Below are 26,783 nucleotides of genomic sequence, written 5' to 3' on the forward strand. Positions count from 1 at the left end.
AGTCCAGAGGGCACCACACGGTGTGTTCCACATCACAGATTCTACCAGAAGGCCAAGTCTACACGCCAATGCAAGTCCTGCCTGCTAGAGCAGAACAGGGGCTGCAGTCTTGGTCAAAGATATGAAAATGTTTAAAGCTCTTGATAAAAATGGCCACACTAGCTGCTGGAAAACGGATTCAATTTATATCCATTCCAGGACTCACCACATACGTATGAAAAGCAAGAATTCAAATGTATTTTTAAATTAAAATGTACTAGGAAAACAATGGCATCCCATTGCTGTATTAAATTAGCCTAATCTGATTACTAGTGAGATTAAATTTTTTGTTTATGTCGATTAGTCATTTGTATTTCTTCTTTTGCCATTGTCTATTTACATCTTTTGCCAAAATAACAATAAGCACTGACTCTCTGTAATTACACCAAGTTGTTCATATATGATCTTACTCTTTTCAGTTACACTGTAAACAGTCATTTCTATTGTCTCTGTATTACAAATAAGAACTCTTAAATATGTGGAAGCCAAGTATCTTACTCAGGTGACACACAAAAAATGACAGGGCCTGGATTAGAATCCAATTGTCTAATCCTAGAATCACTAGTGCCCCTTACTTCATTTGTCAATGTTCTCCTTTATTAGTTTGCAATGACACTTTACATACATATTATAATACTTTTTGATTGGTAAATTTATGGCAAAGTTATCTCTATTGGCTTATTATCTGCCTTAAATTTGATTTGTCTTTTTTCTATCAATTTACATGACTTCTTTGTATATTAATGTTCTCTATCAAATTTTTTAAATATTTTTTTTACTTATAAAAAATGATAGTTTTTAAATGATTGCTGTCAATTTCCCTTTCTGACAGAAAAAATTGGGGAGCAGACTGACTTTGGAATATGAAGACTGGAACACATGTAATCACAGTGTGTGAATGTTTGAAAATGAAATGATCTACATCATTAATTCTTACTAGTGTTTCCACCATCTACAGGAAAAGTTATACATTGAAAATATAAGACAACATTAGAAGATCAATCAAATGCTAGTAGTATAAGCTATTTTAATGGTTTCAGAATGTCTTAGTTACTTTTCTGTCATTGCTGAGACAAAATACCTGACATCCTAAGTTAAAGAGGGAAAAGCTTATTTGGTTTATGGTTCATAGAGGTTTCAGTCCCTAATCAGCTGGCCCCAAGGCAGAGTGGTGTGGCAGACAGGCTTTGCAGAGGAGAAATAGTTCATGGCAGCCAGAAGGTAACAAAAGCAACAAGAGACCTTAACAGTGTCTTTTTGCCCCTTTTATCTTATGCAGACTACTAGGATTAGGGTGGTGCCAAACAAATCATTTACGTGTATTGGTTTAGTAATCACATGTGCTTAATCCCAGCATCACATGTTCCAGATTCAGCTACCTCTGGAAAAGACTACATGAGGCTTGGCCGGCGGCGGGGGCGCATCCAGACACAAGCCACAACACAGAAAACGATGATGACTAGATTAAGTTCATGATATCTAAGTGAAATTATTGGGGATAATACATAAGTCATCACATGCACTAAATCATTGAACATTTTACAAAACATAAGGACAAAATGAAAAGAATGAGCACCAAATAGCCTCTCAAAAAACACAGGATTTTTTGGGGGGGTTGTTGTTGTTTATTTGGGGGGTACTAGAGATTGAACCCAGGCCTTCACACTGAGCTACCTTCTCAACTCTTTATTGTTAATTTTGAGACAAGGTCTCCCTGAGTCAATGACTTGACCAGACTGGACCCAAACTTTCAATCCTCCTGCCTCAGCCTCCCAAGAGTTCTGGGATTATAGGCATGCCCCACCATACCCAGCTTCCAGTTCTTAACTGTGCTTTGCACTTATATAATTGAATAGCAAGTAAGTATTTTATAATTTGAGACATAAAGGTGTGGTCATTGTTGATGGTTCCTCTACTTAGAAAAGGAGGGCATTTATTTACATATATCAGAATAATTCTACTTGACAAAGAATTATATTAAGTTTAAAGCTAGTAATGTCTGCCATGTTCTTGCTTTCAAAAAGAACTTCGGATGAGTATAAGAATTTTCCCTTCCCACTCCAAAGACTTTGAGGTGGGTCTAGGTTCTTGGGTTATCATCCAAGGGTGAATAAAATCTCTGAAACTCTCCTGCTCTCATACTGTGAAACTTCAGCCTCCAGTTTCCCTGCAGAGCACATGAGAGCCTTCCTTCCAGCCACCAGACTGAGGGCTGCTGACACTGGGTAGAAGTGACTTCCAACAAAGTGAAGAGACCAAAGTTCTTCACAAATACCTGGGGTCAAGGCTTAGTCCTTCAGCATGGCAACCCATGGGCCTCTTATGTAGTGATCTGGGATTCCTTCCAAATTTCAGTGTGATCTAACAGAAGGGACTGTCCTGCTTAAATGTTGCAAAAAAGAAAACAAATATTGCTTTCAAAGGGGCAGGAAGGCTGTAGGCCTGTCAGCACAAGATCAGAAGAACATTTTGGACACCACAATAAACTTGGGCTCCTCTACAACCCTAAGGAGGCAGGACACTGCTAAATCATGGCAGTGGAGGTAGAAATTCTTGCTAGCTCTGGTAGGTAGCCTCCTGAGAAGATTATATGATCATTAAAAAATAAAAGAAATGTAACCCCCTTTTCATAAGTTGTGAAATTTATTCATACCAACTAGTCATTCAACAAATGAAAATTGACCCTCAACTATGCGCTGAGCATAATTATAGACTCTGAGCATAATTATAGTATCTACCCCCAACAAATTAAATGCATTTGTAGGGTACACAGACAATTAACTTTTTAAAAACTGGTGAAAGGCTGAGAAATGAATGTTCAGATGATTAAGTGTTCAGCATTCTCTTTCTATGAGGATGTAGCATTCAATAGAGACCTGACATTGCAGACCTAGTGGAGTCAAACACAGGCTGTGTATGTGTTTATGGCTCGTGTCAGGATTTTCCCCAAACTCTCATGTGGTCATAGGTGGGACTTTGTGGCTGGATCTAGAGTGTGTGATGCTGGGATTAAGGGTGTATGATTACTAATTAGTCCACTGATTGGTTTGGCATAATACTGGGTGTAGATAATATGAAGGCCTACCCTTGTGAGTGCTACCTGCCATAAGGTGTGTAGCTTGGATAGAATATAAAGGACAGAAAGAGGGCTACTGTTGTTGCTTGCTGCTTCTTCACTACTTTGCTGCTTTGCTGCCTTCTGCCTGCCATGAACTGTTTCTCCTCTGCAGTGCTCCTCTGCCATGCCACCCTGTTTTTGAGTCAGCCAACTATGAGATGAAGCCTCTACAAACTGTGAGCTACAATAGAGCTTTCCTCCTTTAACACCCTCCTTGTTGAGTACTTTGTCTCAGCAATGAGAAAAGTAACCAAGATAGCAAGTTTGAAGCAACAGGAAGGTCAGGGGAGCTCCAGCAAAATGAGAGGACCAGCAAGCAGAGTAAGACAGGTCAGAGGGCTGAGTGGGGTCATAATGGAAATTATCTATTTATTTCTAGACACAATAAGAAGCCACAGAAGCTTTTAGGAAGGGGATGAGATGCCCTGATCTACATGGAAAAATCACTCTGGCTGCTGTGAAGTTAGGACAATAGGAGAACAGAAAGGAAGAAAGGGTGTTACTTCAGAGGTTTAAAACCCAGAGGTTGAGGGTGTGGACAGAGAATGGTGGCAGTGGAAATAATAAGACACCATCAGTTGACATTTGTTGATGGAGGAATGTGAGAGTCAAGTGAGACAATCACCAGGATGACTCCCAGGTTTTTAGCTGAGCACTAGAGTGAGTGGCTGGTGATAGCATTTGTTGTGATGATGAGGGTTTGGGGGGATGGACTTGGTGTGGGGGTAGAGCCAAGGGTGATGTTTTAGAAATGCATTCTGAGGCATCTCTTAAATATCTAAGGAGATGTCAAATAATGGTGCTTGGAAAGCGGTCTGGGTTGGAAATAAAGAATTTGGATGTAAAGATGAGTAGAGGAAGGAAGGAATGGACAGATACATGGATGCATCATTATGTAGATAGATGTTTAGAAAGAAAAAAAGATTGGGAAGGGAGAGAAGAAAAATTGTATGGACAGATGGATTGATATACAGTTTGAAAAATCCATTATTTAAAGTGCTTGGGACCCTGGGTATCTTCCCAGAAGAATTAAAAGAATCACACCACAGCGATATATGTGCACCCATGTTTATAGTGGCACAGTTTGTAATAGCTAAAGCTTGGAAACAGCCCAAGTGCCCACCAACTGAAAACTGAATAAAGAAGATGTCTTTTTTTTTTTTTTTTTTTTATAAAATGGAGTACCACTCAGCCATAAAGAAAAAGAAACTAGGGCTGGGGATTTAGCTCAGTGATTTCGATGGCTGCTGCGCAAGCACAAGGATAGGAGTTCAATCCCAGGTACCAAAAAAAACCAAAACAAACAAACAAAAAAACAAACTGAGAAACTAGAGACATTTATAGCTAAATGGATCCATATTGAGGCCATACTCTTAAGTGAAATAAATAGGACACACATGTGTAAATGCCAAATAGTTTCTCTGGTGTGAGAAACTGAAAGTGTAAATAAGGATTAAAATAATTAAAACAAGTAACTGATAATTTGAAATAGGAAGAAATGGTCCAAAGGGGTAGGGGTAGTGGGAGGGGAAGAGGAAAGGAAAGAAGGGAAAGGAAAATTTATGAGAAAAGAAAAATATGGAAACAAAATCTCTGTAAATAGGGAAGGGTGGAGGGGGTGAAGGGAGGGCAGGGGAAGGGGGAAAAATAAGAACCAAGATGCATCATGTAATGGTACAAGATCCCAATGATGACTGTAAACAAACGTATTGTATACCTAAAATGTACCAATAAAAGAATTTAAGCAAAAAAATATAATATAATAAAATAAAATGCTTGGGACCAGAAGTATTTTAGATTTTAAATTTTTTAAATTTGAGAATATTGCCATATACGTAATGAGATATCATGGGAAGGGGATCCAAGTCTAAACACAAAACCTATTTATGTTTCATATACACTTTTTTTGTTTGTTTCATATACATTTTCAAACACATAATCAGGAAGTACTTTTATACAATATTTTTGGTGTTCCCACATTTAATGGAGACCTGTCACATATGTCGGGTGTGTAATTTTTCACTCTTGTGACCATGTCAGTGCTCAAAGTTTTGAACTTTGGGGCATATTGGACTTTCAGTTTTCAGATTACAGGTGCTCAACCTGTGTAGATAAATAGGTGGAGGGATGAAGGCAGAGAAGGACAGGAAATGAGAAGAGAGATAAAAAGCTAGCAAAAAAAGGAAAACGAATAACATCTCCCATGTGGATATGAGTGACCTTAAGCAACCCAAAGATTAGAAGGGAGAAAGTTTCCCAGTGAAGATAGTTTCCTAGTGTCTCTATGCTCAAAGAAAATGATCACAAATCTAAATAAATTTGACCTCAAGGAGGTAATTATATTTATCTCTTTATACTTTTCCCCCTTTCTCACTGTTTTCCATTAAATGAATTTGATCCATCTTTTCTGTATTCATTTGGAAGTTACAAAGACTTTCAGTTCTAAGAATTAGTTTAACGTGTGTGTACCAAATATCCTTCTGAACAGCAATCAAAGGACATGAAGTTACTTTGCCTTTACTTATATGGCTTCCTATTTATATGCTCTTCCTTTAGTGTTTTAGCTCAATCTTGTTTTTGAAACACCAGAAATTAGCCATTGTTATTGCTATTTTACACTGTTGGTGTTTGTTTAGGTTTCAACAGAAGTTTCCATTTTTTGTTCAAAATTCTTTTTTCTAATATTTACTTTCTTTCTATATCTTTTTTTTCTTCTCCCTAAAGAATATTCTTTTAGAGCTGGGGATTTAGCTCAGTGGTTCCGGCGCCTGCCTTGCAGGTGCAAGGTCCCAAGTTCAATCCCCGGTACCAAAAAAAAAAAAAAAGAATATTCTTTTAAAGTTTTTCTTTATGAGGATTTCTTAGTAATCTCTTTCAATTTTTGTCTGTAAATGTCTTTATTTTGTCTTTCATTCAGAATAAAAATTATATTTGTAAGAAATCAAGCTGACAGTTAATTTCCTTCAGTACTCTGATGATATCAATCCATTGTGTTATGAAATATTTTCTTGCATTAAGAAGTCCACAATTAATCCAGTTATTGTTCCATTTTGACAATCTTCTCTTTTATTGCTTTTAAGGGGTTTTGTGTTTTCCCTCTCTGGGGAATCTTATGTTTTCCTATAATGTGCCTAGATGTGACATTATTTTTGTCTTCTGCTCAGGACTCACTGGCCTTCTTAGATCTAAAGAATACTGTCTTTTTCCAATTTTGGAAAGTCACCTTTATCTCTTTGAGCATCGCATATTCTCTCCTTTTGAAATCTCAATGAAGTAGAACTTCTCAATCAGTGATTCCTAACCTTTTCATATTTTCCATTTATTTGTTTCTTTGTTCTCTACTGTGAGGAATTTATCTTTCACCACACTAATTTTTTCTTCTTCCAGTTTTCTACCAATTTAATCTGCTACTTATCAAGAGAACAATATAATTTTAGTATTTTTCATGCCCATAATTTTATCTGCTTATTTTTCAAGACTAGCACATAATTTTTCACAGTTTTATTCCTTTACTGTACTACTCATTCTCTCTACAATTTTTAATCTTCATGCTGGATGTTTTCTTTCTGTTCCTCCCAAACCCCAGCCTGCTCCACCTTGCTCTATGTCACAACAACTGGTCAGCAGGAATACACACTTACTTGTGTCCCCCAATCTGGATGAGCCCTGCCACTCCCCACTAGTAGAAAATCTTTGTTCTCAATTGTAGCATCCTAGTCCAAAAAGTTTCTCCTGTTTCTCCTCAGTGACACATGGCTTTTGCTTCTATCCTTTTCTTTGACGCATCAGATCTTTGTCATAAAATATTAAAATATTTTCCGTACTAAAATATAGGAAGAAGGATTTGCTGTCTCTCCTCTAGAAGCAATTTGCTCTGTGTCTACATGCTCTACATACTCAGAAGCTGGGGCCAGAGTGTGGGCTGACTCTCCTCTACCAGCTTATGGTCTGTGCTTCTCACGAGAAGCACTTCAGGGCATAGTGGCAGTAGCCACCTCCTATATCTTGCGCCACTAAAGCAGGGTCCTAGCCTTTCGACCTGCCTTCTTTCCTTTTCAAGAGTGCCCAGTGGGACAATGGAAAGAAGCCTGGGGTATATAAAAGCTTCATAGGTGTCTGCGGCACCCAGTTATTCTAAACTGATATGATATGTGAATGCATATGTACCCTTCAGAAATTCATATTTTTTTAAAAAAATATTTCTTCTTACTCACTCTTTGGCAGCACTCTCTGCTTCCCATACTCTTCCAAAGGTGAAATGGATGATTCAAATTCTGAACTTTGTCACAGTGCTTTTTAGACTTTGAAATTCAGTTTCCTAGTTGTCCTTCTGACTTGAGGAGTTCAAGGAAAGATATGATTTGGAACACTGTTTGTCATTTTCTTGTGGTCAACATATGCGTAACATTCTTTTGTGGCCTTATACATCCCAAGCAGGAGTGAAATCCCCAGTGTAAAGTCATATGCTGCTTAACCATGGGGACAGGTCGTGAGAAACGTGTCATTAGGTAGTGTTGTTGTGGGAACATCACAGAATGTCCTTAAATCTATTTGGTCAAGGTCTATCACTTGGCATGTCCTCCTGATACAATGAAGAGATGCAGAAAATCTGAGATGTGTGAGGCCACTGCTGGCCTAACTAGGCACACTGTTTTATAGTAAACTCTTTTTAATAAGTAGAAAGAGTACAATCTAAGAGAAAAACAGTAAAACGTACAGTATAGTAAATACTTAAACTAGTAACTTAGTCATTTATTACTATGAAGTAGTATGTGTTGTTCATAATTTTATGTGCTATATTTTCATATGACTGGCAGAACAATGGGTTTATTTACACTAGTATCACTGAAAACACTTGAGTTGTATTATGACATTATAATGGGCTATAGTTTTTCAGCTCCATTATAACCTATGGAACCACTGTTGTATATGCAGCCTATTGTTGACCGAAATGTCAACATGAGGCCTGTGACTGTATTAACAATACCACCTTGGACTTGACAAGCAGTCTGGTTTGGAGGATAAATTATTTGGTTATTAAGGGTAAGAACCAAGCTCAAGGCCACTGGCATCAGCTGCAGATGCCTTCTTTGGGTTTCTAAGACTTTCGTTTTCTGGTCTAAGAGAATTTCTCTCACTTTCCTATAAGCTCAGGCATGCATTTAAAAATATGTTTACCCAGTAATTTTAGGTGATATGTTGCAAAAAATTCCTTCCAGTTATCTAGTGAGTTACAGAACCAGAAACAAAAGCTGAGAAAATGTTTTAATGGTTTCTTTTCTTCTTAACATTAAGGAGGGGAGGGAGAAATGAAGAAAGGGAAAAGGGGAAAAAAACAAGAAAAGAAAGATAAAATAGCCAGCCTTGGTGGCACATGCCTGTAATCCCTGCTCTTGTGAGGCAGGAGGATTGCTGTGAGTTTGAGGCCAGCCTAAGTTACATAGTGAGTTCAAGACCAGCCTGAACTACACATAGTGAGACCCGTCTCAAAAAAAAAGTAAGATAAAATAGAAACAAAGCTTTTGTAGATAAGGAGGGAAAGAAGGGTTGAAGGGAGGGGAGAGAAATGGGAAAAAATAATTAAGATATATCATGTACAGGTGCAAATTTTATATGATGAATGTGATCATTATGTATATCTAAATTGTACCAATAAACTTATTTAAAATTTAAAAAATTAATGAGTCTTGAAATTGTTGATCAGATAGCTTTATAAGTCAAAAGGCAATGGTTAATGTGAAATTAATAGTGTAAAAATGAAAGATGTTAATGTAAGATTGGCTTTACTAAGCTTTTCTTAAACATTCTTAAATACTCTAAAAGTTCAATTTATCTAGAGGATGTTAACATGAATAATTTAAAATTCATTTTCTAACTGCAAGGGAAGTCAAATTAATTCTGATGGTTTCCTGAATCCAAAAGCTTGGTTATTTTTAATAAAAAATAATTTTGACAAGTGAGAAATGGATGGCTCCCTGATGATAGATAAGATGAATACATTATTGTGATAGCATATTAAGGTAAACTTTACACACCAAAGCTATCATAACCAATGGTGAGCCAAGATGTAGAAGCCAGAGGATGCCTGGACCAAAAAAGTCAATCAACTGGATGTAATCAGTCAACTAAAAATATCAGCTAAGATGCCCATGGCAATTACACTGCCAAGACTTAAATGGGTTGGATGCAGGAGTGGAAGGGATGCTGAATTTTAATGATCTATATTAAGATGTTTTATTAAAGGATTGGATAATTGCAACAATCTTCTTAGATAAGAAAATGTAGGTAGTTCTTAGACTCCATTTAGGTGGCAAGGAAATCCAAGCATGTAAATATGATCCATCTGACTGCATCTGATCTGACTGATCTGGCTGACTTGATGCTTGCCTCCTTTCTCCTTCATCATTCCATAAGTTTTCCCCCTGCATCCCCTACTGCACCCCAAGTTGAGCACTCATGGGGGGGAGGCAATCTTTTCAGACAAAATTTTACTGTTCTTTTCAAGCAGTGATACAGGAATTAGGGTCTGCCCTCTAAATCATCCTTTAAATTTTGTTTGTAAGAACCAACTAGTGTGAGGACCTGCTTTAGAGTTTTAGCTGTAACATTTCATTCCTTAAAAAGTGATGGATTGGACAGTGTTAGATTAGATAGGCAGGTACTTATTAGTGAACAAGGAACATGCATTATTTGGAGTCACACTGGTAGTTTTCTTAATTATGTCACGTCTCAATTTGGCCTACAAAAAATGTTATGCTCTGAATTGTCCCCTGGCGAGTATTTAGTTCACTGAATTCAATTAAATAGCATCCCTTAAGGTTTTACAATTTGTCTTCTCTGTACACATTTCAATGTCCACGTTGAAAATCCCCTGCATTAAACTTTGTATACAGAAACCCCTTAAAAAAAAGCCTGGAGTTGAATTGAGAAGGATTTTGGAGACAACTATCTCCCTCTTGGATTCTCACCCTAGAGCTCATTCAGATCTCGGGGTTCACTCTTTTGACAAGATCAGCCTGAGGGCTCTCAACTGGCTCGTGCTGTTTTATTCTACAGCATATGAATTATGTTAGTTTATATCCCCGCAGGACAGCCAAGCCCAATTAACAGACTGTTCTTCCTTGCAGAGCTGTGAAATCCCCTGGGTGCTCTGAAGAGCTTTTGGGGTATGCGAGAATGAGGTGGAAAGAGTATATAGTAAGGGGCTTACAGGTGGGGTCAGAGCTTTTAGTTAGTCCCCATGGAAAGTGGTGCATCTGTAGTACTGCAACCAAGACTCAGGATTGGAAGCAAAGCCAGACGTTTCTTGCATGCAGCACTTTCCATCCTGATCAACATACCTCATGAACTGTCATTTTCAATAAGAGAAATCTGAGTTGTATCTTTACAGAAATGGATTGGTTGAGTTACAGAGCAGTGTAAGTCACTGGTGCCTGAGGTTAGACATTGCAGAAAATCACTCATAAAAGTTCCGTGGAATTTAGGAACAAAAATACCGGAAGATGTACATGGGTCTTGTAATGGTTTTTCTTCAAAATATTCATTCAATGTGCAAAAACCATTTTAAAGAGATGATAGGTACAAATTACTTACATGAGACCCCAATGAACCATTGGAGAAAATATGAACGATGGAAGAATAAACTAACATGCATCCAAAATTATTTACAGGTAGAGCAAGTCTTTGATATCAAATGGAACAAATGTTTTGCTAGAGGTAAAGATGAAAGGAACACTGGTGTGAAGGAAGGCATATTAAAATCTTGTCTTTGAAGTTTCAGTCTTTTCTAGAGTTACTCTGGTAATGAGACTGGGAAGAAATATGGCAGATATCAAAACAAAAGAAAAATGACATTAATATTGCCAGTGATCTATTGTCAAGCCTAAAGTGGCCAACTACACCCATTAGAACCAAGTTCAAGTGCCTAGAGAAACTCTCACTCCATAGGATTCCTTGCGGTACAATTCCAGAAAATGGGTTTCTGTCAGATTAGCCAAGGGCAAGTGCAAAGCTCAAAAAGACACACAACTGTAATCCCTGCCAAACAGCCACTGAATAAGAACAAGAAGAGTCACAAACACAACAGCAGGGCAAGGTTCAGTCAGAAGGAAGGGAGGAGCTTCCTGGACCAAATGTGTCAATCAGGCCCTGAAGACAAAAGACAGCTGCATACCACAACAAACTTAGGAAGGACATGGAAAGGCAGAAACCAAAAGACAACAGCAAAGCAAAGCTGGTGGTCATGTGCTGTTCTTTTCAGTTATTCTTACACTGTCAGTAGCATAATCTCGCCCTCCCTTTTCATGTTAAAGATAGTATAACTACAATAGAACAGATACATTTTCTAAAATATTAGCAGAACATTATTGTATTAGATATTTATGTAATGCAGTATAAGACAGAAATCACTAATGTTGTATTGCTTAAAATAACAATTAAAATAAGTATTTTAGAGAGGTATAAAAGCATAATCGTTAAACTCTGAAAAACAAAGTACACTGTATAAAATACCTTAGAAAAAGCAGCTCAATAAGATGGTACATTCTGAAAGAGTGAATGATAGAATGTTCTTTCTAGATTCTCCTATAATGGTAATATCAGGACAGTATATTATTTATCTGTAGTACAACCATATACTTTTTTTTTTGGTACCGGGGATCGAACTCGGGTCCTTGCACTTGCACAGCAGGTGGCGAAACCACTGAGCTAAATAGAACCATATACTTTTGAGTTAGGTGCCTTTCAAAGTACAGTAGCTAAAATCAGGAACAAGACAAGGATGTCCACTATCACCACTCCGGTTCAATATACTTCTGGAAACATTAGTCACAAAAATTAGACAAGAGAAAGAAATAAAAGGAATACAGATAGGAAACAAAGTAGTTAAATTGTCTTTGTAGATGACATGATACTCTATATAGAAAACCCCAAGAACTCCATCAAAAGTCTTCTAGACTTAATAACCAAATTCAGTAGAGTAGCTGGATACAAGGTCAACACACAAAAATCAATAGCCTTCCTGTACACAAACAACAGACTCACTGAGAGAGCAACTGGAGAAACAACTTCTTTCATAATAGCATCCAAAAAAAATGAAATACCTAAGAATCAACCTAAGGAAAGAAATCAAAGATCTCTACTCTGAAAACTACAGCATTCTGAAAAAAGAGATCAAAAAGAATATCAGAAAACGGAAACACATCCTTGCTCCTGGGTAGGAAGAACCAATATAGTGAAAATGGGCATCCTTCCAAAACTGCTATATAGATGCAATGCAATTCCAATTGAAATTTCAACAGCATACTTCACAGACTTTGAGAAAACAATCCAAAAATTCATTTGGAACAAGAAGAGACCCAGAATAGCAAAAGCAATTCTAGGCAACAAACACAAGGTAGGAGGTATCACAATCCCCAACTTGAAACTATACTACAAAGCTACTGTGATACAGACAGTACTGATAAAAGGAACAGACCCAAGGACCAGTGGAACTGATTAGAAGATGCAGAAACAACTCCAGACACACTCGGCTATCTCATCTTTGACAAAGGAGCCAAACACTCTCACTGCAGGAAAGATAGCCTCTTTAATAATATTAATAATAGACTTCTCCCTTCTTTCCCCTCCCTCTCCTCTTCCCTCCCCTCCTTCTCTCTCTCCTTTTCCCCCTTCTCTCTCTTTTTTTTCCTTCTCCTACTTCCTCACTTCTCAGGTATCATGAAATGAGCAGCTTGTTCTACCACACACTTTCAGCCATGATGTGCTGTCAACAGGCCCAAAAGCAACAGGCCCAAACAACCATGGACCAGAACTCCTGAAACAGAGGCAAAATAACCCTTTTCTCTTTTTTTTTTGGTACCGGGGATCGAACTTGGGTCCTTCTGCTTGCGAGGCAGGTGGCGAAACCACTGAGCTAGATCCCTGGCCCAACCCTTTTCTCTTTGTAAGAACCAGAGAACGACCAACTGTGCCAAATGCTGCTTTTAGAGAAAATATGATAAGGTCCAAGAATTGACCAGTGCTGACTCTGGGTTCCTTTATAGAAGACTAGAAATGGTTACAGGACTCCAGACTAAGAAGCTAAAGAGAAGCCTATGTAAATAACTGACGCCTCTCCTGCTGTCCTTTTTCGTTTGGAGACCCTTTGTTTCACATATCTGAGGAGTTTATAACTAGTACCATTATGAATGTGACAAGTTTATTTTCCTTCACAAGCCCAGCTGTGAAGAGACTTCTTGGGTGGAAACAGGGTGATGAAGAAGAAAAATGGGCAGAGAAAGCTTTTGATGCTTTGGTGAAAAAACTGAAGAAAAAGAAAGGTGCCTTGGAGGAATTTGAAGAGGCTTTGAGCTGCCCAGGGCAACCAAGTAACTGTGTCATCATTCCCCGCTCCCTGGATGGCAGGCTGCAGGTCTCCCACCGGAAGGGACTGCCTCACATCATTTACTGCTGTGTGCGGTGCTGGCCTGATCTTCAGAGCCACCATGAACTAAAACCACTGGAGTGCTGCGAATTTCCTTTTGGTTCCAAGCAGAAGGAGGTCTCCATCAACCCCTACCACTATAAGCGAGTCGAAAGCCCTGTTCTTCCTCCAGTGCTGATTCCAAGACACAGCAAATATAATCCTCAGCACAGCCTCCTAGCTCAGTTCCATACCTTGGGACAAAATGAGCCTCACATGCCACTTAACGCCACCTTTCCGGATTCTTTCTGGCAACCCAACAGCCATCCATTTCCCCATTCTCCCAACAGCAGTCACCCAAACTGTCCTGGAAGCAGCAGCAGCACCTACCCTCACTCTCCTACCAGCTCAGACCCAGGCAGCCCTTTCCAGATGCCAGCTGATACACTTCCACCTGCCTACCTGCCTCCTGAAGACCCCATGACTCAGGATGGTTCTCAGCCAATGGACACAAATATGATGGCACCTTCACTGCCCTCTGAAATCAACAGAGGAGATGTTCAGGCAGTTGCTTATGAGGAACCAAAACATTGGTGTTCTATTGCCTACTATGAGCTCAATAACCATGTGGGTGAAGCGTTCCATGCCTCCTCCACAAGCGTGTTGGTGGATGGCTTCACTGATCCAACAACAAGAACCGTTTCTGCCTTGGGCTCCTCTCCAGTGTTAACCGGAATTCCACTATCGAAAACACCAGGCAGCACATTGGAAAAGGAATTCATCTTTATTATGTTGGAGGGAAGGTACATGCCGAATGCCTCAGTGACAGTAGCATCTTTGTGCAGAGTCGGAACTGCAACTACCATCATGGATTTCATCCTACTACTGTTTGCAAAATCCCTAGTGGATGTAGTTTAAAAATTTTTAACAACCAAGAATTTGCTCAGTTATTGGCACAGTCTGTGAACTATGGTTTTGAAACAGTCTATAAGCTCACAAAAATGTGCACTATACGCATGAGTTTTGTGAAGGGCTGGGGAGCAGAATCCAGCACCCCCTGCTGGATTGAGATACACCTACATGGCCCACTCCAGTGGCTGGATAAAGTTCTCACCCAGATGGGTTCACCTCATAATCCTATTTCATCAGTGTCTTAAATGGCCTCAGGCTTCTGCCTCTTGAAAACTATTGAGCCTTGCATGTACTTGAAGGATGGATGAGTCAGACACAATGGAGAGCTGACAAAGGAGCCTTGATAATACTTGACCTCTGTGACCAACTGTTGAATTCAAAAATTTAAAAACCTTGGTAACATACTGTTGATATCAAGAACCTGTTTAGTTTACGTTGTAATATTCTGTTGTAAAGTCAACTAAAATGCAGACTTTTAGCAGGATGTTGTGTATAGTTAAAGAAGAGATGGCCAAGCCAAGGACAAATTATCATTAGAAAAATGGTCCTAAGAGATGCTTTGGTGTTTGGCACTTTAAGGTCATCATTTGGCGGAAGTTTAGCATAGATAGTCTTTCTGAAGTGTGTTTTTATCAGGTTTAGAGCCCTTGGTGAGATTTTTCATGGATTTTCATAATATTTTAAAACTATTTGTTCAGTAATGGTTTCTTTTAAGTAAAGGTTAATCTTTATGATATACATAGTAATCTTTCTAAAATTGTATGCTGACCATACTGCTGTCAGAATAATGTTAGGCATATGCTCTTTGCTAAATATGTATGTACAGAATATTTGGAAGTTAAGAATTGATTAGACTAGTGAATTTAGGAATATTTGAGGAGGGTGGGGGGAGAGGGAAATGACAACTGCAAATGTAGAATATGCTGTAAAACTTCAGTTTGTTGCCTTAAACAAACTGATGTCTGAATTTTGCTGTGTTTCAATTTTTTTTAGAGATTTTATCCTATCTTTTGGTTTTGTTTTGTTTTTTGGCATTCTTTTATCCTATCCTCTCCAAAAAGTAGTTATATAGCTGGTTAATTCATATAACAGTGAGAGTAAATGAGTGATTCCTGCCATACTGAAATTGACTGACTGTATATTTCAATACCAATTGTATGGAGTGCTTGAATTTAATAAGCAGTTTTTATGGAGTTTACAGAAATAGGCTTTAATTTTCAAGTGAATTGTTTTCCAAACCAAGTAACTCTGTTAAATATTTGGAGGAGTTAAAGAACATCCCTGTTTAAACTCGTTTCAAACTTTTAAAAATTTTTTTGTACTGTTTGGTTTTTTGCCTCTGTTAATCTTTTATATTCATTTAATGCTCTCATACATGAGTACTTTTATTCCAAAAGTAGTGGGTTTTCTCTACTGGAAATTTTAAATAAACCTGTCATTATTGCTTACTTTGATTAAAAATAATATTAATAATAATATTTAATAATACTTTAAAATAATTTCTTTTAAAATAATATTTTAATAATACTTTAAAATAATATTTTCAGTGCACCTGCATTTTGACTGCAATCTGCCTCCTGAAGTCCAGTATGGGATTTCTGTTTGTGGATTCATATCAGCACTCAGTGTTTCAGACTTTGTGCATTCTCTAAGTTTAGTGGGATTTGCTTGGGCATCATTCCAGGTGAGGGATCAATACGAACAAAAAGCACCAATGGACAAGGAAAGAAAGTTAAAGGCAAATAAACAGGCCCAATTAGGTAGAATATGGGGCCCAGGATAACTCCAGGGGCTACTGCCGGAAAGGTCAGCTGAGTAGAGTTTGTGAAAGATACTGGTTGCTAAGGAAGGGGCTGGAACCTCACTTGGAAGGCTGTATGGAGAAAGGATTATTGTAGGCAGTAGTTTAGGAAAATTTACCTGATAGCAATGTGCAAAGTAAACTGCAAAAAAGAACATTTTTGTTCTCCCCTTCTCCTTCCTGCTTTCTTTTCTTTCCCCCATTTCTCTGCATAGACCCTTAAGTGCTCAGTCCTGCAAGCCCAGTCAGGGCTGATGTTGTAAACATTTCAGTTTTCCCCCTAACCTTGAGTAGCTTCACCTATCTTGTTAATCATAGGTAAGTCGGGAAGGAGTTTAAAATAATATCTAAGAAAATAGACAGCTTATAGGTATTACTGTACAGAAAATAAGTTTATAGTGTTGAAAAGAAGGGTAAGAAAATAAAGTTTTAGAAAAGTAAGAAAAATTCAAGGATAGAGGAGAAACTCAAGGAAGTGAAGTCTTTCCTTAAAATTATCTCAAGGTTGACATATTTATAAACAAAATTAATCTATAATTTTCCACATTATTAAAACAATAGAAAAGACTACCAATACAGCATCAATGATTGAAAGATATTATCATTCGAATGTGGTAAGTCAGAAGGTAGAGTAGTCTCAAGATGGATCTGATGCTCAACAATGACATCAAAAGCTGAGGCTCCTTCAGTCCTTCCTCTCTGCCACCCTTAGTACATATGTGCTGCTTTTCCTCCTGATCACAAGATGGCTATCACAGCACCAGACATCACATTTTCATTTGACACTATGCAAATGAGGAATAGAGGTTGGGGTTGGAGTGAGGATTATTTCATTTCTTCTACAGTTTAACAAGGAGAAAAGTCTTTCCTAAGCCCTCCACTAGAATTCTCATTATTTGTCACTGACCAGGACAAGGTTAAATGCCCTCTTGTAAACTGGTCACTGTGGAAGGTGGAAAGGATCACCATGACTAAGGTCAAACATGACTGGACTCCTGGACACACTGTTGCCTCAACTAAATTAAAAGAGCAATAGGAAAACGAATGACTGATGGATAAGCAAGTAACCTTCTCTGCCACATGGAGGAGCAGGAGAATTGATAGTGAGACTACCAGGAAATTATGGAAACTTTATGGGACTCGTGTCTAATAAGTTCCAGAATATCCAGCCCATGTCTGTCTGTCACCATTGATTATCTGGCACCAACATTACATGCTGTAGCTGGTGAAAAGAAGGCAGCAAGCTGAATAGGAATTAAGCCTGTGGAAAACCATGCTGATGTTAAGAGAGGTTTCTTTATCAGAGAGCTGAAAGGACAGGGTTTATCTTCAGCCAGCCAAAGTGATGATGAAATCGTGCTGTGCATTGTCCGGTGTGCTGATGGACAGGAAAAGTCCAGCCAAATATAGGTGACCACCAATGAGAAAAGGATGTACACCCACAACAGCCCCAAGAGTGCCCTCTGAGGACAATCCTTTAATGCCTTCCACAACTATTTATTGAGAACCAAGTATGTGTCAGGCCTTGTTCTGCAATACACCTGCAATACACTAGTGAGCAAAACCAAAACTTTCTTGCTCTCCTAAGCTTACATTCCAGCAAGATCCTAGGTGAATTACACAGTGAGTAGCAGGAGCTCAGTGTTATGGCAATGTGCTCAGTGTTATGAATCAGCAGTCCTGTGGGGACTGTGGGGTAAACCGAGTGATCAGGGCCAATCTCACTGAGGGGATATTGGAGCCAGATGCCCTCCTCTTGAAGGAGGTGAAGGAGATGACTAAAAGAAGACTTATGGGAAGTCCATCACTAGAATTAGCACTCTCATTTCTTACTCTGTGTAGGAAAACTATAGATGATACAGTTGTACTTAATGTATTACATATAAGACATCTTTTAAGTAATCTACTTTTTTAAAAAAGAAGAGTTTGCTTCCATCTGAAAGAGCTATCAACCCAGATGGTTTTCTTAAAAAAATATATAGTGATCTCTATTGGTACACCCATCCACCTTCAAGGTAATGTGGGCTCCGTGATTTCAGGACACCACGGGGGATTGGAGTTCAACCCTTTCTCAGCATCTAACCAGCTGTGAATCTTGGAAAACCCATCTACCCTCTTCTGGCCTCAGCTTTCTCTTCTCAGATTGCAGGAGCTGAATGATACCCAGGATTCTTCTCAGGTCTAAACTCAAGTGACTCCTGGGTAAAGAGCCCGCTTAGCACGGGTTTGCAGATAGTTTTCTCCTGGCCCTGGGGAGGGTGCAGTGTGCTCTGCTCTGCAGCCCATCAAGAAAACAAGGCTGCAGGTACTGAAGAGCCACCTAATGACTCAATGGGCTTTAAAACAGGCTTCTAGGTTTTAATTTTCTTTTATAGCAGATTCCCTGGGGTAAAGTGTACTTTGCAGTGGATAATAAGCACACAGAATATTTCAATTGCTGCAGGAAATCTTATTTGGAGATCAGGTTTAAGCCACATTTCTCTGGTAGTTTTTACTATCAAAATAAAGGAAGAGCCTCAAAAGAATGTTTACATAGACATTAAATCTGTTGGAAGGTCAAAAGTATCTAAGAGTTAAGCTTCTATAAATATTTAAGACAGGGTGAAATCAAATACTACTAATAATAATCTTTTTCCAGTAGAGATGAAACAAATCAGAAAAATCTCTAGGAACACTTTTATCTTAAACTGTTAACTTTATGATCAAGTCAGTGAATCAAACCATAAAAATTGAGGCGATGAATTACATAACCCATTCAAGCACAGTCAGCCCTATATGGGTGAAAAGGCTCACACTGAGGATGCCAAAGAGTTCCTAGCAATGCTGTCACAAATGTCCAGGCTACACAAAACAAAAGTTTTCTTGTCTGAATTTTTAGGATTCAGTTACACTTACTCCTATTATATGCATGCATCCTAGTGTTATACATTATTCTAGCTTTCTTTGATTATGCACCAGCTATCACATGAGATGTTTTGTTCAGATCATCTTCATCTTCTCAATAGGTCTGAAGAGGAGCAATTGTTTGGTTTGTTATAAAGTGGTAGAAACTGAGGTGTCAAGAAGCTAGGTGTAAGCTGTCAACTATTTTTCCTCCAAATGTTAAAAAACTGCTGAAGAAAGACTCTAGTCTTTTGAGAATGAACATTAATTCACATATTCATTCAGGAACACATTCTATTTGCAGCATGCACCACTCTAAGGAAATTCCCACAGCTCAGTCCACTCCTCTCCTCTTATGCAGTTTTCAGTGGAGAGAGAAGCTCAGAGAAACAGTACGCTCACTTGTGTCTTTGCCTCCTTTCCCTGATGTTCCCTCCATCTTGCCTATCCCGGGCTAAATTGTAAGATTTCCTTTCTGGTTCCTTTCAGAAACTTTCAGAAGAGATTTCATTACAAGTGGAATCACACACAAGAAACACAATTTTAGTAAGGAAAGTAAAACAGAAAAATTATCAGAATGTTTTTACCTTAGCATATGACATTTCTAATAATCTACATAGAAGGATTTTTTTTCCCAGCATCCTCCTAAGTGCCTCTTGAAAACCTGGGTGACATGTGAGATAGCTACTGACTAATTTGTTCTGGCAGAAAAATGAGTTCACCATTACTGAAAATATGTTTCCTATCACCAGATCGTATTAGGTCATTGAGTGGCTTTTTACTGGTGGAAGGAAGTAGAATTTACCTCCTCTGAAACATTATGGAAAGGAAAGAAATAACATTTTGACCCACACCAACATTAGCAAAATGAAAATCTAAGTCAATTTTCTGTAAGGGGATGTTTCAATGGTTTGCATTTCCATAGTTGTACATCAATTTGAAATTTTTTAAGTAAGGTGAATGAAGAAGGGTACATGAAACAGACTGTGAATAAACAATTGTGAAAAGCCAAGTATAAGCAGCTTTCAGCTTAGTGACTGTGATAATGCCATTTCTCTAGAGAAGGTCTAAATATAGAGGAATAATGGGTAGCAGTTTACCACACGCTATGTAACTCCCTAAACCAGCAGGGGCTGGGCGCTGAACAGGAGGATTGCAATTTCAGAGGCTGATTAAGGATGCAGCCCTGGCAGGTTCCAATGGGTGTGGCAGGGTGGGGGAGGGATCCCATCTCATTCCTTTCTCTTCCATCCACACATGGTGTGGGTAGCTGCAGTGTAAACTGCCCATGTGAATGATCAGACTGTTACGGGGAAATGAAGAGAGCTCTTCGTTATTCTTTTGGAAATAAAGAAGGATAAAATCCAGTGATCAAAGAGTCTTTTCATTTCTCTACAATTTGTCAGCACAGTTAGGATGCTGGCTTCCTTTCCATAGGTGAGATTACTTCCCGCTGACATCAAGAGGGGATAGAGTGGACAAATGTGTGAAAATGGAAATTAAGCTCGAAGGGTAGCTTTTGTTTTGATGTTTGCTAGACGTCCTTTCTGTGTTAAAATTAGATGTCTTGACTACTGGAAGCCATGGGATCTAAATGCTGAGAATGCAGGGCAGTATTCCCTAGACAAATCTCCAGATCCATAAAACAACTGTCAGTTTTGATAAAGAATGACTGCCTGGACTTTGTCTTTAGCTACACAGAATAGAAAAGTCTGATAACTTAGCATAATGTTTGTGTAAGCTATGCCAAAGAGTAACAGTCACTTTCATACTAATGAAAAGCAACCTGGTCAAAGTCACACCAATAAATGCATATGTAATTAGAGATTTGAAACATTTAAAGAGAAAAAAATACATATCAAAGCTTCTTTCATTGATGACCTTAATCAGAGATGCCTTACTGCAGATCCCTCACATGCCTCAGGGCAAAACTTTAACCCAGTGAAATGAGATGGGATGTAGCTGGTTACTTACACAGTTTATTGTTTTTAGATGGAATTGAACTTTTTTTTTCTTCTCAGAGTTACAGGTTTATAGAAATTTTGGATTTTGGAGGCGGATTGGTTGCACAGTGACTTAGATTTGCAATTTCTAATTAAACTTCCTTCATATCATTTCTAGAAAAGTAACAAGCTTAATCTGTAGCACTTAATCATTGAAATTTGTTTTGACATTTTAAAAACATGGAACCTAGTACTGAGATGTGATTGCTTTGTGACAGATTTGCAAGGAAAGTGACATGTTGCATGAGAGTTTTTAAACAGACAAAAGAAGGGACTAGTCTGTTGGGGGAAGGGAAGATAGAGAAGATCTTAATGTCAGAAAACTAAGGAAAGACATGACTCTGAGTTTGGCTCCCTCTGAGGTCTAACCTTGCACACATTACCTCTATTTTCCCTGCTTTATCATGCTTTGCTGTTCTACCTCTTTAGATATAAGAGGAGAGAAAGCAAATTTGACTTGTGAAAGTGAGTTTTCTAAGTAATAGCCAAGGGAGAGGGATTGGGGAACTCACGCAGGAGGAGGACGGGTTCCCCAGATCCCAGATGTTGATGGGACACTCGGATACTGTCTGCAAGGACAGAGGGAGTTAAGAATCATAGGAGCATGCTCAGAGCTTCTTCTGGCCCCTGTACTCTTTCCTTTACCAGGCTGTACATATTCAGAGGCTACATAACTGACAAACCCACCATTCTCCTCCCCTAGTGTAATAGCAAAGTAATAAAAAGGTCCCAGTATTAATAATTTACATCAGCAATGAGTTGTTTTCTTTCTTGGGAGGGCTGGGGCAAGAGTACAAATGAAAACCTGCATAGTATATATTTAAATATTTAATCCTTATAAATCAACGTAACAAACTGTGAAGTGAATTATGTCGAAGTATCTTATCATGAAAAATATGTATCTTTATAGCAACCTGAAAAACCATGTTTGAACTCAGAATTCTGAGACTTAGAAGTCTGCACTGGAGCACAGTAGTACAGACAGCCCTTCATCCTGTCCTGCTTCTGCACACCCTACCCTGTCCATCCAAGCTCTGTAAGTATGGCTCCTGGGTGGAGGAGAAATCTAAGAGTAGTTGCAGGCTCTAGGTGCAGACTTGTGACTATTTAGGCAAGAAAGGTCCCTGTTATCCAAACCATGGAGGTGAATTTGCAAATATGGAATCCATGAATGATGGAGATTAACTAAAAAAAGGGGTTTTTTTGTTTGTTTCCTGTCAAAAATGTGCTGAGAAAAAGTAATAATGGGGAACACAGAAAAACTGGAGTTATTATTTCTTCCAACCGTCCCAGGGCAAAGGAGCCCAGAATTTACAAAATTAGTGTTGAATCACTCTTCTAAGAAGGAGAGAGGACAATTCCTTTTCTGTTTTTTGTTTTTGTTGTTGTTGTTGTTGTTGTTGTTGTTGTTGATAGGTCTCTGGGTAGGGTGGAGAGAAAAACTCAGCCCAGGGATTTACATCATATTAGTGATCACTGTCACCTACGGTACATACCATGCACCGTATAACTTTCCAAGTGCATTCATGCACCTCATCACTACCTCCTGGGGTAAGAAGTGTAGTAAGAGTAGATGGAATAAATAGGTTGTTATGATCTTCATTTTCAGATGAGGAAATCAAGGCTGAGAAAAAGGTGTAGTCAGGGACAGAAGCCACAGAGGAAAGAGACCTGGAGGCTGGTCATCCAGTGCATTCTCTCTTTCCTGCTGTCAGGTGGTCCTGGGATGTAACCATCTCAAAAATCCCAGAGAGGGGCTCCTCAATCCACTTGAAGTGAGTCAGGCAGGAGGCCAAGCTGCCATCCATAAAAACTGACATATTATTGCAATTGCTTGAGCATTCCTGCCAAAAGCTACCCTTTACATCTTTTATTTGTATTCCTTTATTTGGTGATGTTACCTAGTTCTTGAAGTTGTTAGATGGAAAGTCTATAGAACCAATTAAGTAGAGACTCATTTTTCTGATCTACCCGGCAAATCATAGGCATAATACCTTACTGGTAAGCAAAGCACCTGGGCCAACTACTATTTCCTTTATAGAGAAATAAAGAGAAAAAGAGGATACACCAAATGTCATTTCACTACATAGTTTCTTTGATCTGTTTGTCACTTGCAAATGTCTTTCCTTTGATCTATGAATGATCTGCTTGCTATAGGCTAGGCATTATATTAACAATTTTACCTGAAATTTCATTCCATCTAGATCAGTCCTATAGGGGTGGCGTTCTCCTTCCATACAGGAGAAAGCTAAAGCTTTGAGAAGTTAATTAGCACAGCAAAGGTCACACAGATAATGAATGGCTGAGCTGGGAAATAAATCTCCATCAGTCTACTCCTAAGGCCATACCCTTAATCAGATATTAACCTGAGCACACTGGTAGGTTCATCCTAATATTAGTACATATTTTGCAGGGCTAATATGAAAATTAAAAGAGATGACTATGTGAAAAACGTTGAGGAAACCATAAATCCCCTACAAAGGCTTGCTGTAATTATTTCTCTCAGTTTTAACAGGGTGAGCTCTACTGCCCTTAGTGGCCAAATCTATATTAAACCTATAGTTCATTCTTAACCCACCAAAGTTTTGTTTCCTGCTTTTCTCCATAGCCAAAGGGAAACTGAAAAGAAGCCTTTTGTAAAAAGGTCTAACACCTGCTGCTAAAGGGTGCTAAACTATTTGGATCATCAGAGAAATACAGACTCACTTACGAAAGACGTACATTAATTTGGACATTGTTTCCCTACATAAACCAGGCATAAGGAGGCAAGCAACCCAGGGAAGGCTAATTATGCTGAGAGTAGAAGCACTTATTATAAATGATCACCATGTAATTATCCACAACTTCCCTGGAGTCTGTAGCCTGAGGCTACTCTTAGAAGGTGCCCCTTCCTCACTAAGTATAAGGAGACTGAATGGCTTCAATAAGTTGAACAGGGCATGTGTCTGTATCTTATGGCTGGGTTACTGCCCCAGGGTGTACTTCTTTTTTTTTTTGGTACCGGGGATCAAACTTGGGTCCTTGCACTTGAGCAGCAGGCAGCGAAACCACTGAGCTAAATCCCCCGCCCCAGAATGTACTTCTTATGTGGTGAAGACTTCAATGCTTATGGCTGAAGTACACAACAGATGGGATGTGCGTGTGGTCTTTAGCTAGATCCACATCCCCCTTTCTATAATAGCACAATATCTTTTTGCAAGTGTGTGGGTATAACACATCTGACTTCTTTTCTTAAGCAAAGTGTATACTGAGCAAGTTAATGCACTGTGCAGGCTGTGACATTTTCCCATGAGCCTCTGAGCTATATGTTAGCTGCCAGGAGGTCCCACTAAAGACAGGTAACAGCACTTAAAAGAAGCAATGGCAGAAGTCTGGACAAGTGTGTGGAGAGACACAGACACTTCCATGAGGGCATGATTGCCTACAAGTTTAATCAATTCTCCTTGTTTTCATTCCAGCTCACATTTATCTTGGTGGCAGCAGCTACAGATTTGAAATCCAACCTCTAAACCTAGGCAATTGCAGTTGTGTTCGCCTGCACAAGATGTGTAAACAAGCTATTCTTCGAGTCTTAATTGAACTATAAGGAGCCCTGCAAAGTGCTGGCTGAAGGTCAGTCAGGGGCATGCTTTCCAGTGGTGTCCAGATGCACTTCAGTGTATGGGATGGAGACAGCTGAAACAATTACAGTCATGGGCCTGTTGTGATCATAAGTATTACAGTCAAGCTGCTATTTATTGAGCCTTCATATATAATAGCATGCTTTATGTACTATCTCATGTCCTCCTTTAAATAACACTACAAGGTAACTAATATTATTTTTACCATGTATGGATGAGGAAACAGAATAAGTAACTTGACAAAGGTTACTGGGGGAAAGTTCTAGATTGGAATCTGGGTCTGAGTCATATTCTGATCCACCAAGACTTACCAAACCTGTCTTAATCACTTTCCTTGTCACTGACAAACAACATCTAACACCTCCAACTTAGAGGGGGAGCAGTTTATTTTGGGCCACAGTTACAGGCTATGATTGCTGGCTTCAAGGCAGAAAATGGCACAGTACAGAGGCATAGTGGAAGAAAAGCTGTTCATGTCATGGTGCAAGAGGCAGAGAGTGAAGGGAGGAGTGAGGGAAAGAGATACACCCTTCCAGGTTATAGGTGAAGTGACCTGACTCTTTCCACCAGACCTCCACCTCCTAACAGCAAGTCAACTACAGCTCTCCCAATGCCCAGTCCTGTTCCTAAAGCCCTGCCCTTAAGCACGCGAGGCCTTTGAGGGACATTCTCGATATAAACCCTAACAAAACCAGAACCTCTTTGGAATGTACCTACAGAAAACACAAGGGCTTTAGGGAACCCTAAAATCATCTGAACTGATCAACACATTTAAAATTTTTGTAATCAGAGAAGAACCCTTTGTAATCAGTCTTTTTACTCACTTTTGAGTACTCTCAATATTCAGTTGCAGTACTTTCAATTCTTCTCCATAAGTCACATATTTTGATTCTTCAACTACATAGTTGATTATAGTTAAATAAGTTGATTACAATTATGGACACTTGGGGACAAGCATTTTGGGAGTAACCCTTTTTAAAGCATTAACAAGATTTGCCAGATATACCAAAAAATGCTAGCAAGTAGTTTAGAGAAGGAATTCATTTGTCTCTAGGGAAAGACCCACAGCAAAATCATCCTTCTCCTGTGCTCCTGCCAGTCATACCTGCACAACCATCTGGAAGGAAGCCCTACAGGTGATCTCCTCCATTGCAGTCTGGCTTCCCAACACAATTTGCTCATGAGGTTACCAGATGTGTCTCTTCAGAAGCCAGTCCATTGGAGAAAGGATGTTAAGAAAGGCAGGGCAAGTATTACTTAATCAAGATGAGGGGAATAATTCTTTGCCCATGCCATGCTCAGCCGTCCTCAAATCCTGTCAATGCATCTCAATATCTCCTTAAGTTGTATCATCCATTCCATAGGGACTACAGCAGGGTACAGAGTACCACCCCAAAGTACTTTCTCCCTGGAACCTCAGAATGCGACCTTATTTGGTCTAGGGTCTTTATGGACATAATTGGTGAAGATGAGGTCATAAATCCAATGGCTAGTGTCTTTATATGAAAGGAGAGGACGTGCAGAAACACTGAAGAAAGGCCATATGAAGGCAGAAGCAGAGATGCAAATGATGCAATTGCAGTGCAAGGAGAGCCAAGGATTTCTAGGAACTGAGTGAAAGAGGAGAGGAAGACTTCTTCAGTGCCTGCAGAGGGAGCACAGCCCTGCCAATACCTTTACTTCTGGCTCACCTTTACTCACTGTGGTAGAGTTAGTTTCTGATGTTTTAAATCCCACAGTTTGTGGTGAATTGTTATAACATCCATAGGACACTAACTTGGGGCCTGCCCCACACTTGGTCCACGCTTGCATTCTCTTTTGCAGGGATTGTTCTCACTACAGCCTCCCAACCCATCTCTCCCCTAGGTGCCACCCCACACCTGGCCCTGCAATGTGCTTTACTTTGCCAACAGAGTCATCTTCTTTAAACCTGGATAAGCTCCCAAGGACACACTGATTCAGAAATTCTGCTTTCTAGATTTTTCCAGAAACAATCAAATACATA

At 39.1% G+C, this 26,783-nt stretch overlaps 1 protein-coding gene and 1 pseudogene across 3 annotated transcripts in view; one reads left to right on the forward strand and one right to left on the reverse strand.

Moving 5' to 3' along the window:
- Window positions 1–26,783, reverse strand: part of Chn2 (chimerin 2) — a 336,463-nt gene that overhangs the window by 302,952 nt on the left and 6,728 nt on the right. The window lies entirely within an intron of this gene.
- On the forward strand, window positions 13,301–14,820 carry LOC101701068 (SMAD family member 1 pseudogene; annotated as a pseudogene).

The sequence above is a fragment of the Heterocephalus glaber genome, unplaced genomic scaffold, assembly GCF_053883595.1.
Source record: "Heterocephalus glaber isolate CG9 unplaced genomic scaffold, H.glaber_assembly_v1.0 deba00000676, whole genome shotgun sequence".
In the NCBI taxonomy this organism is placed as follows: Eukaryota; Metazoa; Chordata; class Mammalia; order Rodentia; family Bathyergidae; genus Heterocephalus; species Heterocephalus glaber.